The sequence below is a fragment of the Ursus americanus genome, chromosome 24 (genome assembly GCF_024610735.1).
Source record: "Ursus americanus isolate L20-20 chromosome 24, mUrsAme1.1.p, whole genome shotgun sequence".
NCBI lineage: Eukaryota > Metazoa > Chordata > Mammalia > Carnivora > Ursidae > Ursus > Ursus americanus.
Genome location: NC_142150.1, coordinates 18,453,821 through 18,465,860, shown reverse-complemented (window position 1 = coordinate 18,465,860; position 12,040 = coordinate 18,453,821). Strand labels below are relative to the sequence as shown.

The 12,040-nt window shown below is 35.0% G+C and overlaps 1 protein-coding gene across 20 annotated transcripts in view; it reads left to right on the top strand.

The window, feature by feature from the left end:
• Positions 1-12,040, top strand: part of IMMP1L (inner mitochondrial membrane peptidase subunit 1) — an 86,320-nt gene that overhangs the window by 40,662 nt on the left and 33,618 nt on the right. For 3 of the 20 annotated variants that reach the window (XM_045808570.2, XM_045808571.2, XM_087855380.1), the window contains one exon: positions 9,108-9,215. The exons of 15 other annotated variants lie outside the window; for them this stretch is intronic. The gene's annotated coding sequence lies outside the window, so the exon portion shown is untranslated. Of the gene's footprint in view, positions 1-5,688; positions 5,763-9,017; positions 9,216-12,040 lie in introns of all 20 variants that reach the window. 2 more of the 20 variants (XM_087855382.1, XM_087855381.1) reach the window with 2 other exon arrangements.

Below are 12,040 nucleotides of genomic sequence, written 5' to 3'. Positions count from 1 at the left end.
CAGCAAGAGAGGGAACACAAGCAGGGGGAGTGGGAGAGGAAGAAGCAGGCTCATAGCGGAGGAGCCTGATGTGGGGCTCCATCCCTTAATGCCAGGATCATGCCCTGAGTTGAAGGCAGACGCTTAACCGCTGTGCCACCCAGGCGCTCCATATTTTCCTTATTGTTTACTAAAAAATTGGAATTTTTAAAGATGTATGTTCTTTAATTTGCATGTATTTGCAAATGTTTAATTACCTCTTTGTTTTTGACTTCCAGTTTAACTCTTCTGTTAAATATTTTAGAGAATATAGAATGATTTTTCAGTCCTTTGAATTTTTAAAATCCTTTTATTCTTATGAAGTATTTATTTTTGTCTTTAATATTACCCTAGAGCCTGTTTGTTCATTTATTGATATAAATAAATGGTGAATCTGTGTGGAATTTCTTTCACTTTCATTATTTTTGCTACCAAAAATTTAAAGTTTGTGAGTAGGAAATGTGGCTTTTTTTTTTCAATCCAATCTGACAATCTTCATCTTTTATTGGTATATTCTTTTAGATTTAATGGACACTATTTTTGAATGAAGTCTACCATCTTTCCATTAATTTTGTGTTTTTGTCATGTTTTTCTTTTATTTCTCCTGTCTTGTCTTTTGTAATCATAGGATTTTTCCTCACTCAAATCTTTTTTCCTTCGATTAACTTATTATCTAATCCTTCAGTTTTTATTTCTTACATATTATAACATGAATTTTTGACTTTTTATTAATTAACTCAAATACCACTTTAACCCTTTTAGAACTGTGCCGAAACTTACTAGTTTAACTTCATTTAACTCCCTTCTACCTTTTGTGCTATTGTTGATATAAATAATACTTGAACATGTCTTATGGCCCTTAAAACATTTTTGTTATTGTTTTAAATGGCTTCATTATCTTTATCCAAATATGTGCTCTGAGTTTTCTTTGTTCCATTTTGCAATTGGCTGTTTCATTTTGTTTTTGCCTGAATTACTCCCTTATTATGTATTTTATTACAGGTGCTCTGGCAAAAATTTTCTGAAAACTTGTTTTCTGAAAATGTTTTTTATTTTGCTTTAGCTTTTTTAAGGATTTTTCACTGAGTATAGACTTATAGATGGGTACTTTTCAGCACTTTAAAGTTGACATTGAATTTTTTTGTGGTTTCCATTTATCTTATAAAAAGTTAGCCATTCTGTTGAACAGACAGAATTATGAATTTGAAAATAAAGCGGCCTATATTTCTGACCACTTTTAAACTTTCCTCATTGTCTTTTTTTTTTTTATGAATCACGTTTATATGTGTAGACATACCAGAATTTAAATTCATGTTTAAGGCAGTATTTCATTGTCTTTTTTTTTAAAGACTATTTTCTTAAAGCAGTTTAAGATTTACAGCAAAACCGGGGTAGATACAGAGATTTCCCGAGTATTCCCTGTCTCAACACATGCATAACCATGTGCATTATCAATATCCCCCTCCAGAGTGGTACATTTCTTATAATTGATGAGCCTACATTGATACATCATAATCACTCAAAGGTCATAGTTTACATTACAGTTTATTAGTTTATTCTTGGTGTTGTATATTCTTTGGCCTTGGACAAATGTGTAATGACTTGTATCCATCATTATAGGACCATAGAATTTTCAGAGCCCTAAAAATCCTCTGTTCTTTGCCTGTTCATCACTCCTCCCAATCCGTGGTAACCATTAATCTTTTTACTGTCTTCGTAGTTTTGCCTTCTCATTATCTTAATTTTTGTAGTTTTATGGTACTGTGCCTGGCTGTATTTTGTTTGTTTCTTTTGATTTATATTGTTTAGGGTTTGCTAAGTTTCTTGAACTTGTGAGTTAATGTCTCTTATCAGTTTTGGAAACCTGTGTACCATTATTTCTTCAAAATATTCCTTCTGTCTATTCTCTTTTTCTTTAGATCCATGATTATACTTGTTTCCTATATTGTCCACCTGTTTTCCTTTCTGTACTTCAGTCTGATTACTGTCTCCCAACCTACCTTCAAGTTTACTTCTGTTAGGCCGAGTCTAATCTGCTAGTAAATGTAATGAATTTTAAATTTTAATTTATTCTGTGGCTTTGTGTTGTATGTAATTTTCACTTGATTTTTTAATAGTTTTATTGTCTGCTCAGCTTCACCATTTTTCCCTCATTTTTTTGAATGTTAGTCATTCAATGTTAGTCATAGTTATTTTCGTCTTTCTATTAATATTAATATCTGAATCACCTGTTTTTTTCTATAGGAATTCCAGTCATTTTGTTCTATTTTATAACATGCTTTGATTGAATGAAGTCACTTGGTCATATTTTATAGCATGCTTATAATCATTTGTTGAATTAAATGAAAAATTATAATAACCCAATTTAAAAAACTGTTGGGGGAGTGAATAGATATTTCTCCAAGGAAGATATATAAATGGCCAGTAAGCACATGGGAAAGCTGCTTAGCATCATTGGTTATTAGGGAAATGCCAATCAAAGCCACAGTGGTATCCACTTCACTCTCACTAGGATGGCTGTAATGAAATGTGGACAATAACAAGTGGTACTGGCAATAATGTGGGGAAATTGGAACCCTAATACGTGGCTAGTGAAAATATAAAATGGTGCAACTACTTTGGAAAACGGTTTGGCAGTTCTTCAAAAAGTTAAACACAGCATTTGCATGTGACTCAACATTTTTACTCCTAGATCTGTATCTGAGAGAATTGAAAACATGTGACCACACAAAAACTGTACACAAATGTTAATAGCACATTCGTCGTAATAACCAAAAAGTGAAAACAACCCAGATGTCCATCAACTGATGAGTGGATACAGAAAAATGATGTATCCATGTATTGGGATATTATTCAGCCATAAAAAGGAATGATGTGCTGACTCATGCTACAACAAATGAACCTTGGAAACATTGTGCAAGTAGAAGAGACCAATAAAAAAAAAAAAATACTCCACATATTGTATGATTCCGTTTGTATAAAATATCTAGCATAAGCAAATCCATAGACACATGGTTGCCAGGAGCTAAAAGGAAGAGGGGAAAAAATGGAGAGTAATTGCTAATGAATACAGGGGTTTTTGTTTGTTTGTTTTTCTTTTGAGATGATGAAAATGTTCTGGAATTAGATAATGGTGATGGATACACTAAAAACCTTGTGGATATACTAAAACCACTGAATTTCATACCTTAAAAGAGTGAATTTAATGGTGTATGAATTATATCTTTTTTTTAAAAGGCTTTCCTACTCCAAGTTTATAAAAAGTATTATAGGAGTTCTAAATAATGTGTTCTTTCTAGGAAAATTAAGGGTTTTAGTTTTGTTTTGGAGGTAGGTAGGTAGTGTATGAATAGGTTGCTTTAATCCTGTCTAGGGTTGGTTGTAGTTTTTGTTAAGGCTGATCTATTTCAGTTTTGCCCTCACTCCCAGTGGTAACCTTACCGTAGTCCTAACTAAGATGGGTAAACTTGGAGGGTCTTAAAGTCCAGCCCATGTCTCCCTCACCTTGAATGGTTTTCTGTGGTTGCTAACATTTTGCTTAGGTTTGTAGCCTTTTTATCCTCTGTTTACTGCTGATACTCTGGGAGTCACACACTGCTCAGTGGCAGTTTAGGAGTTGGCTAACACCTCATGGAGAGATTACATGCAGACTTGTGGTCCCTTCCTGTTTGCAGCTTGGCCCTCACATGCCATCTTCTTTGACAACCACAAATTCCAACCTCTGTCTTGGATAAGTAGGACTGCCACTTTCTCCTAAAATTCTTATTTTCCTGTGCTGTGAATTGGCCAATACTCTCAGAGAAAAGGCCAAGTGAATGTGGAGCTTACCTTATGTTCTTCCCTTCTTTCATAGATCCTAGCCCCTTACTTTCTGCCTAGATTGCTGCCTACTGCATCTAAACAGCTATTTTGTATATTTTATTCAGATTTTGTAATTGTTTTCTTGTTTTCACCAAGAAGGTTAATCTGGTACAAACTACTCTGTCAAAATTGGCATTGAAGTCCTCCTCTTGCCTCCTTTCTTCAATGTTCAGTCATCTATTTCCCCATCCTTTTTCCCTCTCTCATCAGTAATTGCTTCTCATCGTTAGCCTCTCTCCCTGTGGGATTCTTACCATTGGCTCTCAAAGCATGCCGATATGTTTCTAGGTTTTTAAAAAAACCTGTTCAGTACCATATTCTTTCTATTATTCTACTGCAGTGGTTCTCAACTGAAGGTGGTTTTGCATCCCAGGAACATTTGGTAATGTCTGGAAACATTTTAGATCATCACGACTGGGGAAGGGGATACTGCTGGTATCTAGAGGCCAGAGTTGCTAAAATCCTACAATGTCTAAGATAGCTGCCCACAACAAAGACTTACTTGTCTGGCCCAAGTGTTAATACTGCTGAAGATGAAAAACCCTGCTCTACTTTTTAGCTGGCCTGAGTAGTCGGACTTTTCTGAAGAGGTGACTATTTATGTTGTCTCCTTTTCTACATCTCCCTTTCATACTTTTTAATAAGTTTTAATTTTTTGGGGCGCCTGGGTGGCTCAGTCGTTAAGCATCTGCCTTTGGCTCAGGGCGTGATCCTGGCATTCTGGAATCAAGCTCCACATCAGGCTCCTCCGCTGGGAGCCTACTTCTTCCTCTCCCACCCCCCCTGCTTGTGTTCCCTCTCTTGCTGGCTGTCTATCTCTGTCAAATAAATAAACAGAATATTTAAAAAGAAAAAAAAGCTTTAATTTTTTTAAGGTAGTACCCAGATGATTTTTAAGAGTAAAATAGTGCTATAACACTTAAAAAGAAAATAGCAATATTCTCCTAGCACCCCTTAGTTACATAGTTTTGGCTAGTTAGATGTAAATGGAACGAAGGTGTTTTTTTTCCTGGATAGAAAGATAACAAATTAGTAGGCAGTAAACTCTTAATAATTTTTTCTGCTTGTAACTTGGATGTAGCAGCTAATATTGTTAGAAAATAAATATCTTCCTTGTTTGAATTACTGTTGTTCTAGTTTTCTCTTGTTTGCAGTAGAATAAAATCATCGCTGAGATAGGGATTATTTTTTCAAGACTTGTAATGTATGAAACTTGCTTTGAGCTCTGGTGTTCCAGTCTCATACACATCCATTTGAATATATCATGGATATATCAAATTTAACATGACCAAAACTGGACTGTTTTCTATTACAAATATGGGTATGCATAAAACCCTGTGGATAGACCTCCATTTACCTCCTCAGTCCAGAAACTTGAGAGTCATCCTGATTCTTTCCTTTTTCTTGCCGTTTATTTTGCCTGCTAAATTTCTCAAATCTATTCATTTCTCTCCATTTCCACTGCCATCTCTGTAGTGAGTCCAGCCCAGCTGACCAGCCAGCATTTTTATTTCTGCCCCTATTCCAGTCCTTTTCTCTGCATAGCAGTGAGAGTGATATTAAATTGAAAATCGAGTCATTGTACTCTCCTGTTTACTTAAGATCTTTCAGTGGCTTCACTTCACTCAGAATAAAATGCAAAATTCTTCAAGACCTTGAATAATCTTGCCTATCTTTTTAGTCTCATTTTATGTCCTTCATATAGTGCTCCACCCTTCTTTTAGTTCCTTAAGCACATGCATGCTGTTTTTTTTCTGCCTATAATGTTCTTCCCATCCCCGCCATAATTATAATTTTCTTGTCTTTCAGAACCTAACTTCAGTGGTATTTCCTTGGAGAAATCTTTCCTGATTCATCCTAAAGAAAATACGCCCCACTCATCGGTCTTTATCACTTTATCCTAATTTTTCCTTTTGGAAAGTACTTAATATATTTATGTGTTTGTTTGTGACATCTGTCCCAATAAACTATAAGCTCTATAAGGACAGGCATCATGTTCAGTATTATATTTCTAGAGTTGAATGCAGTATCTGGCATATAATAAAATCTCAGTAAATATTTGTTGAATGATTGAATGACTGAATGACTGTAAGAATACCCTTTTCCCCACAAGTGCTTCTTTTTTAAAAAGTTCTATAATAAAGTTGAAAAAATAGTACTATACACATTTGTTTACACTCCATCTGGATTTACAATGAACATTTTGCTATATTAGTTTTTTCTATTCTTTTGTATATATATCTGTATGTAAATATGTGTGTATATATGTTTATGTGTCTGTGTATAAACTTCTCTATCTACATCTACCATCTCTCTTTCTCAGTAGTAGAAGTAAACTATATGAAAGAAAGTTGCAGACATGACATTCTTCTCTAAATCAGTGTTTCTCTCCTATGAACAAGATTGTTCTCCTGCACAGTTGTGATATTGTTAAATTTAACATTGTGGGCACCTATGTGATGCAGTTGAGTGTCTGGCTCTTGGTTTCTGCTCAGGTCATGATCTCATGGTTGTGGGATTAAGCCCCTCACCAGGCTTCACGCTCAGCATGGAGTCTGCTTGAGATTCTCTCTCCCTCTGCCCTTCCAGCTCGTGCTATCTCTCTCTCTGAAATAAATAAATCTTAAAAAAAAAAAAGAAATTTAATATTGAAACAATGATGTATTTGATTTACAAACCATGTTCAAATTTCCCATTATCTCCATGATATCTTTAATTGCCTTTTTTTTTCTCCCTTTCACTCCAGGGTCCAGTCAGGATTTCATACTGTATTTAATCATCATGTCTTTGTATTTTTTTGTAATTAAAATCATAGTTTTATTATTTTTTTCTTTCATTAAACATATTTTTTTAAGTGTTCAAGTTATTGTGTTGTAGAATGACCACAGAGATGTATGGAATGGATATGTCTGATTATTCATAATTATATTTAGGTTACACATTTTTAAGAACAGTACACAGATGATAATGTACTTGTCATTGCATCATGTCAGGAAGCTACATCATATCAGTTCCTGCAGCTAGATTTGCTCACTTAGTTAAGATAATGTTTGCCAGATTGCTTAATATAAAGGTATTTTATTTAAATAATAAGTTATTTACTTGAATACTTTGCACAGATCCTGTTTACCAACAACCTTTCACCCAGTAATTTTTAGCATCTATTGACCCTTGCCAGAATCAGTTATTACATTGGTAGTAGTTTTATTATTCCCTCTGTATCTATTAGCTGGCATTTTTTGATAACGATCTTTTCCTGTCTCCAACACATACATCTTTTTTAAAAAATCAGTATGTACTTGGGGCGCCCAGGTGGCTCAGTCGTTAGGTGTCTGTGGTCGGCTCAGGGCGTGATACCGGCGTTCTGGGATCAAGCCCCGCATCGGGCTCCTCCACTTCTTCCTCTCCCACTCCCCCTGCTTGTGTTCCCTCTCTCGCTGGCTGTCTCTCTCTCTGCCAAATAAATAGATAAAACCTTAAAAAAAAATCAGTATGTACTCAATAGATTTTATTTTAAATCTAATATATTATCCATTACTGTTACTACTTTTTTTTTTTTTTTTTTTAATCCCACATTTGGCCAGTGGGAGACCCTTTAAAATGGTTCCTATGTCTGCATTTGTCTTTGAGCACATGCTTGCTTTCTGGCACAAGATTGTGCCCTAAACTATTTCTCCTATTGGGGAATGATATTTGGAAAACAAAAATCTGAGTGCTAAGTGTGCTCCCTACTACTGCAGTGTCATTGCTTCTTTTCAGTGGTCAGAGCTAGGATGATATTTTATATAGGCAGGCAGGCAGACATACACACGTATTTCTTTATTTAAATTAGTTTGTTTTTATACCTCCAATTTGTCCTTAACCTCTCATTCCATATTTCTAGCCTCTTTCTAACATTGAGAATCTTGCTTCCAATATTTTAATGTTTACTCATTTGTATTATCTGAAATACACATAAAAGAACAATAAACCTACTAAGAGAAGTTTAAGATTTCATTTGCAGTTTTTTTTGACCTTAGACTACATCTTTCTATACTGTGTTCAAAAATACTTGAATTACTTCTTCTGTTTGGTAATGTTGGCATTTTGAGTATACAGATAGGCTTATTTTTCTTATTTGTTTTCAATTTTAAAATTCCCTTTTTAAATCTTTTTTGTTTACTTCTGGATTTTTTTGGCTGTGTAAAAGCATTTGACTCAGAACTGTATATGGACGTATATTTGTTCTTATCCCATTCACACTGTTCCCACCTACTCCCTTTATAAATGTAACCATTTTCATTATTTTCTGGTTTCTTTTCTTTTTTTTAAAGAAATTTATTTGAGAGAGAGAGTGAGCAAGCAGGGGGGTGGGGGGAAGTAGAGCAAGAGTGAGAGATAGAGACCACAAGCAGGGGGAGCAGCAGGCAGAGGGAGAAGCAGTCTCTCCACTGAGCAGGGAGCCCGATACAAGGCTCATTCCCAGGACCCTGGGATCATGACCTGAGCCGAAGGCAGACGCTTAACTGACTAAGCCACTCAGGCGCCCCTGGGTTATTTTCTTTTTGGAAAAAAAAAAAAAATTCTCTTTCCTTCTTCCAGAAATGATAAGTTACTATATATACTTTTTTGCACCTTTTTAAAAAAGTAGTTTACCTAGAAATCATTTCATATCAGCTCATAGAACTGTTTTTTCCCCTATGGATGTATAGAACTCCTTTGTGTAGATATACCCTAATTTAATTAACCTGTTTTCTATGGATGTGTATTTGACTTGTTTCTGATTTTGCTATTTCAGATAATGCTAATATAAAGAATCTTGTGCACATGATGTTTGAATCTTGGAGCTGTATTTTGGATAATTCCTGAAAGTGGGGGTGGTTGGGTCAGAGAGTAAAATGTATATGTCATTACGATAGTCACGTTCCTCTTCTTAGAGATTGTCTGTTTTCCATAACCATCAGCAGTGTTGCAATGCCTGTTTATGAGAATTACTTCATTAATATCAAATATTGTAAACTTCTACATGATGAGTTGTTTTTTTAGCAAGTGGTATATTATATCATCAGCGTGCCTATGGGAAACATCTGACACACTCAAAATAGGATAATTTAAGGAAGGTTTAAAAATAGGATAATTTAAGGAAGGTTTATTTACAGAAACTAATTACCGAAGTGTGTGCAAGATACTGGAGAATCACCAGGGTTGGAACAAGATCCAACATCAGTAAATCTGTTTTCACTCCTAAGCTTGAAGGGACCAGGAAAAGGAGGGGTTATAGGAACCTAGAAGAGCGATTACTGCATAGCAGACTGCCTTTGGTCCAAAGACATAGTGAGCCTAAGAAGAGTCTACAGGTAAGGAACCAGGAAAATATATAACTCTTCCTTCCTCTGACTTGCTGCTGGAGTTCAATTAAAGGTTACAGGAGTGCCTTGATGTATTTCACATAGGTCAGTTTTCCTAGCGCAGAGAGTAGTATGGAGAAGGGTGGAGAAGGGACAAGCAGAAGTTATCTAGTGCATGTATGCACATATAGATTCGTGGACCTTTGAAATAACTATGTAAACCAGAGGTTTAGAACCTTTGTCTTAATCTTTTTTCCTAGTAAGGCTAAGTGCCAGCAGTGTGTGGCTTATTTTGTGTTTTATATGAATGCTACTTTCCACTCTGAGATTACTCTTAAAAAAAAAAAAAAATCCATGAGCTCTTATTGTCAATTTCAATATTTCTCAACAGTGCTTCTCAATGCACTTTTAAAATACAGGGTCAAATAGTCTTTATCCTCAGACTTCTCTCCAAATAGCTTCATAGCTATCTTTTCCCCCTTAAGAGACTAATATCCAAAGTAGTTTTAGATACTTCAAACTCCATTCTGTTACCAATATCTATTGGGAAGAAACAGTGTCTGTTAACTTCTTTATTCTGATCACTCTCATCTATTAATTTTATTATTTTATGAGACCGTTTCATCACAAACATTGTATTTGGAGTTGGGCATTGTCTGTGTTATAAAAAAAGGCTTTATGGCCCCAATTACTTCTGAATGGGAGTTAATAACAAACCTTCTCAGTGATTCAGAACCACTGTATAGTTACAGCATCTTTGTGTTTTTGAGTATGTTTTTTAACCAAGTGGATTCTATTGCATAATCCAATGTTTTAAATTTTGGTAGATGGCTAAGTGATTTACCCTCTAATTTCACCTTTCACCTGTATTAGCAATAGCTTCTTGGTGAATGCCATATGTTTCCTCTTGTTTATTAATATATCTCCTCTCTAATATCAGGTTAAGCCCATTTTTATTTTAGTTTTAAAATGTAGTATCCATCTCACTACTTTTTAGGATTTATTATCATTTTCAGAACTAAGCTAAGGACTTACCCATTTTCCCCTAATTTTATAGTTAGAGCAAAGTAGTTCTTAGGCAACCTAATTAACTTTATAGATAAAATTTACTCTATTATTATTGTGTTTTTCCTCTTAAGAGCCTGTTTGAATTAATAGTTTCAATAATGAAGGGTTTTTATTTTTAAATTACACTTTTTATTTTTTGAGCTTATACTATAAATTACTAATTTTTAAAGTACAACAGTTATAACTAAACCAAATTCCTTATTCCTCCTGATGGAAGGAGTTATTTTTCATATTAAATGAATGATTTAATGAGAAGACTTTTCAGTATGTTACTGACAATTTCTTTTGTCAGTGAATATGACATTAACATGTCTCTTCATTAACCAAAAATCTCAGTGGTCTTCTCATCATTTTGAACATTATAACCATTCTATAATAATGAAGATATGGAAGGTATAGGAGATTGGGTTCAAAATTCATTCATTAATTTCTTCAGATAAGCCTTCTGTTTACTGTCTTCTTTAGTAGGCCCTCGGATTCAAAGATGATTAGCACAGTCACTGCCCACAGACATATAAACAAATGTAGTGTAATAAGGGAAAAATATATAAACAATATAATTTGGTAAGCATTATAATCAGTGTATGCCTAAGGAAGGTGAGTGACACAAAGCATAAGTAACATTTCTTGGGAGGGTGTCAAGGAAGACTTGTTAGAGGAGGAGACATAGTAAATGTTTTTTTTTTTTTTTTTTTTTTTTAAGATTTTATTTATTTACTTGACAGAGATAGGGACAGCCAGCGAGAGAGGGAACACAAGCAGGGAGAGTGGGAGAGGAAGAAGCAGGCTCCTAGCGGAGGAGCCTGATGTGGGGCTCGATCCCATAACTCCAGGATCACGCCCTGAGCCGAAGGCAGATGCTCAACCACTGTGCCACCCAGGCGCCCCAATAGTAAATGTTTAATAGGTGAATGAACACTAATAAGTAATATAACACAAATAAAAGATATAATCCTATGCTGTAGGCTGTAAAATTCTATTATTTAAAGATCAGTTAGCAAGAAACTTAAATAATTGAAAATACAACTAATGTTATGAGGTTATAGAGCATATGTGGATTGCCAAGTGAATGATACAGTAACTAGCATTTATTGAAATACTCTGCAACACAGATTACATGTCTGATTACATGTAATCCTTACTAATTCTCTTAGTTAGGTATTAAGTCCATTTTATTTTATTTTATTTTTTAAATTTTATTTTTTTTAAGATTTTATTTATTTATTTGACAGAGAGAGAGACAGCCAGCGAGAGAGGGCACATAAGCAGGGGGAGTGGGAGAGGAAGAAGCAGGCTCCTAGTGGAGGAGCCTGATGCGGGGCTCGATCCCAGAATGCTGGGATCACGCCCTGAGCCGAAGGCAAATGCTTAACAACTGAGCCACCCAGGCACCCCTAAGTCCATTTTATAGATGGAGACTCAACGAGGCATAATAACTTCCTGGAGGTCACACAGCTAAAATATGGTGGAGCCAGGTTCCAAATTCAGGCAGATCAACTTTAGAAACAGGGCTCTCAATGTATATATTTAAAAAAATGAACATGAAGACCCATGGGAACCTAGAAAAGAAAGAAAATCTTGCCTGTTGAGAGCATTTGGAGAAGAGTTACAAATTAGATAAATGATGGATATCATGAAGAATATTCAGGCATGGGTGTTGGTATAAATGTGTTCACTGGCAAAGTTTACTTGAAGAACAGACCAATATGATTGAGTAGTCAGGTCATATAGTATCAGGGAAGATCAGGTTGGAAACTGAGGATGGG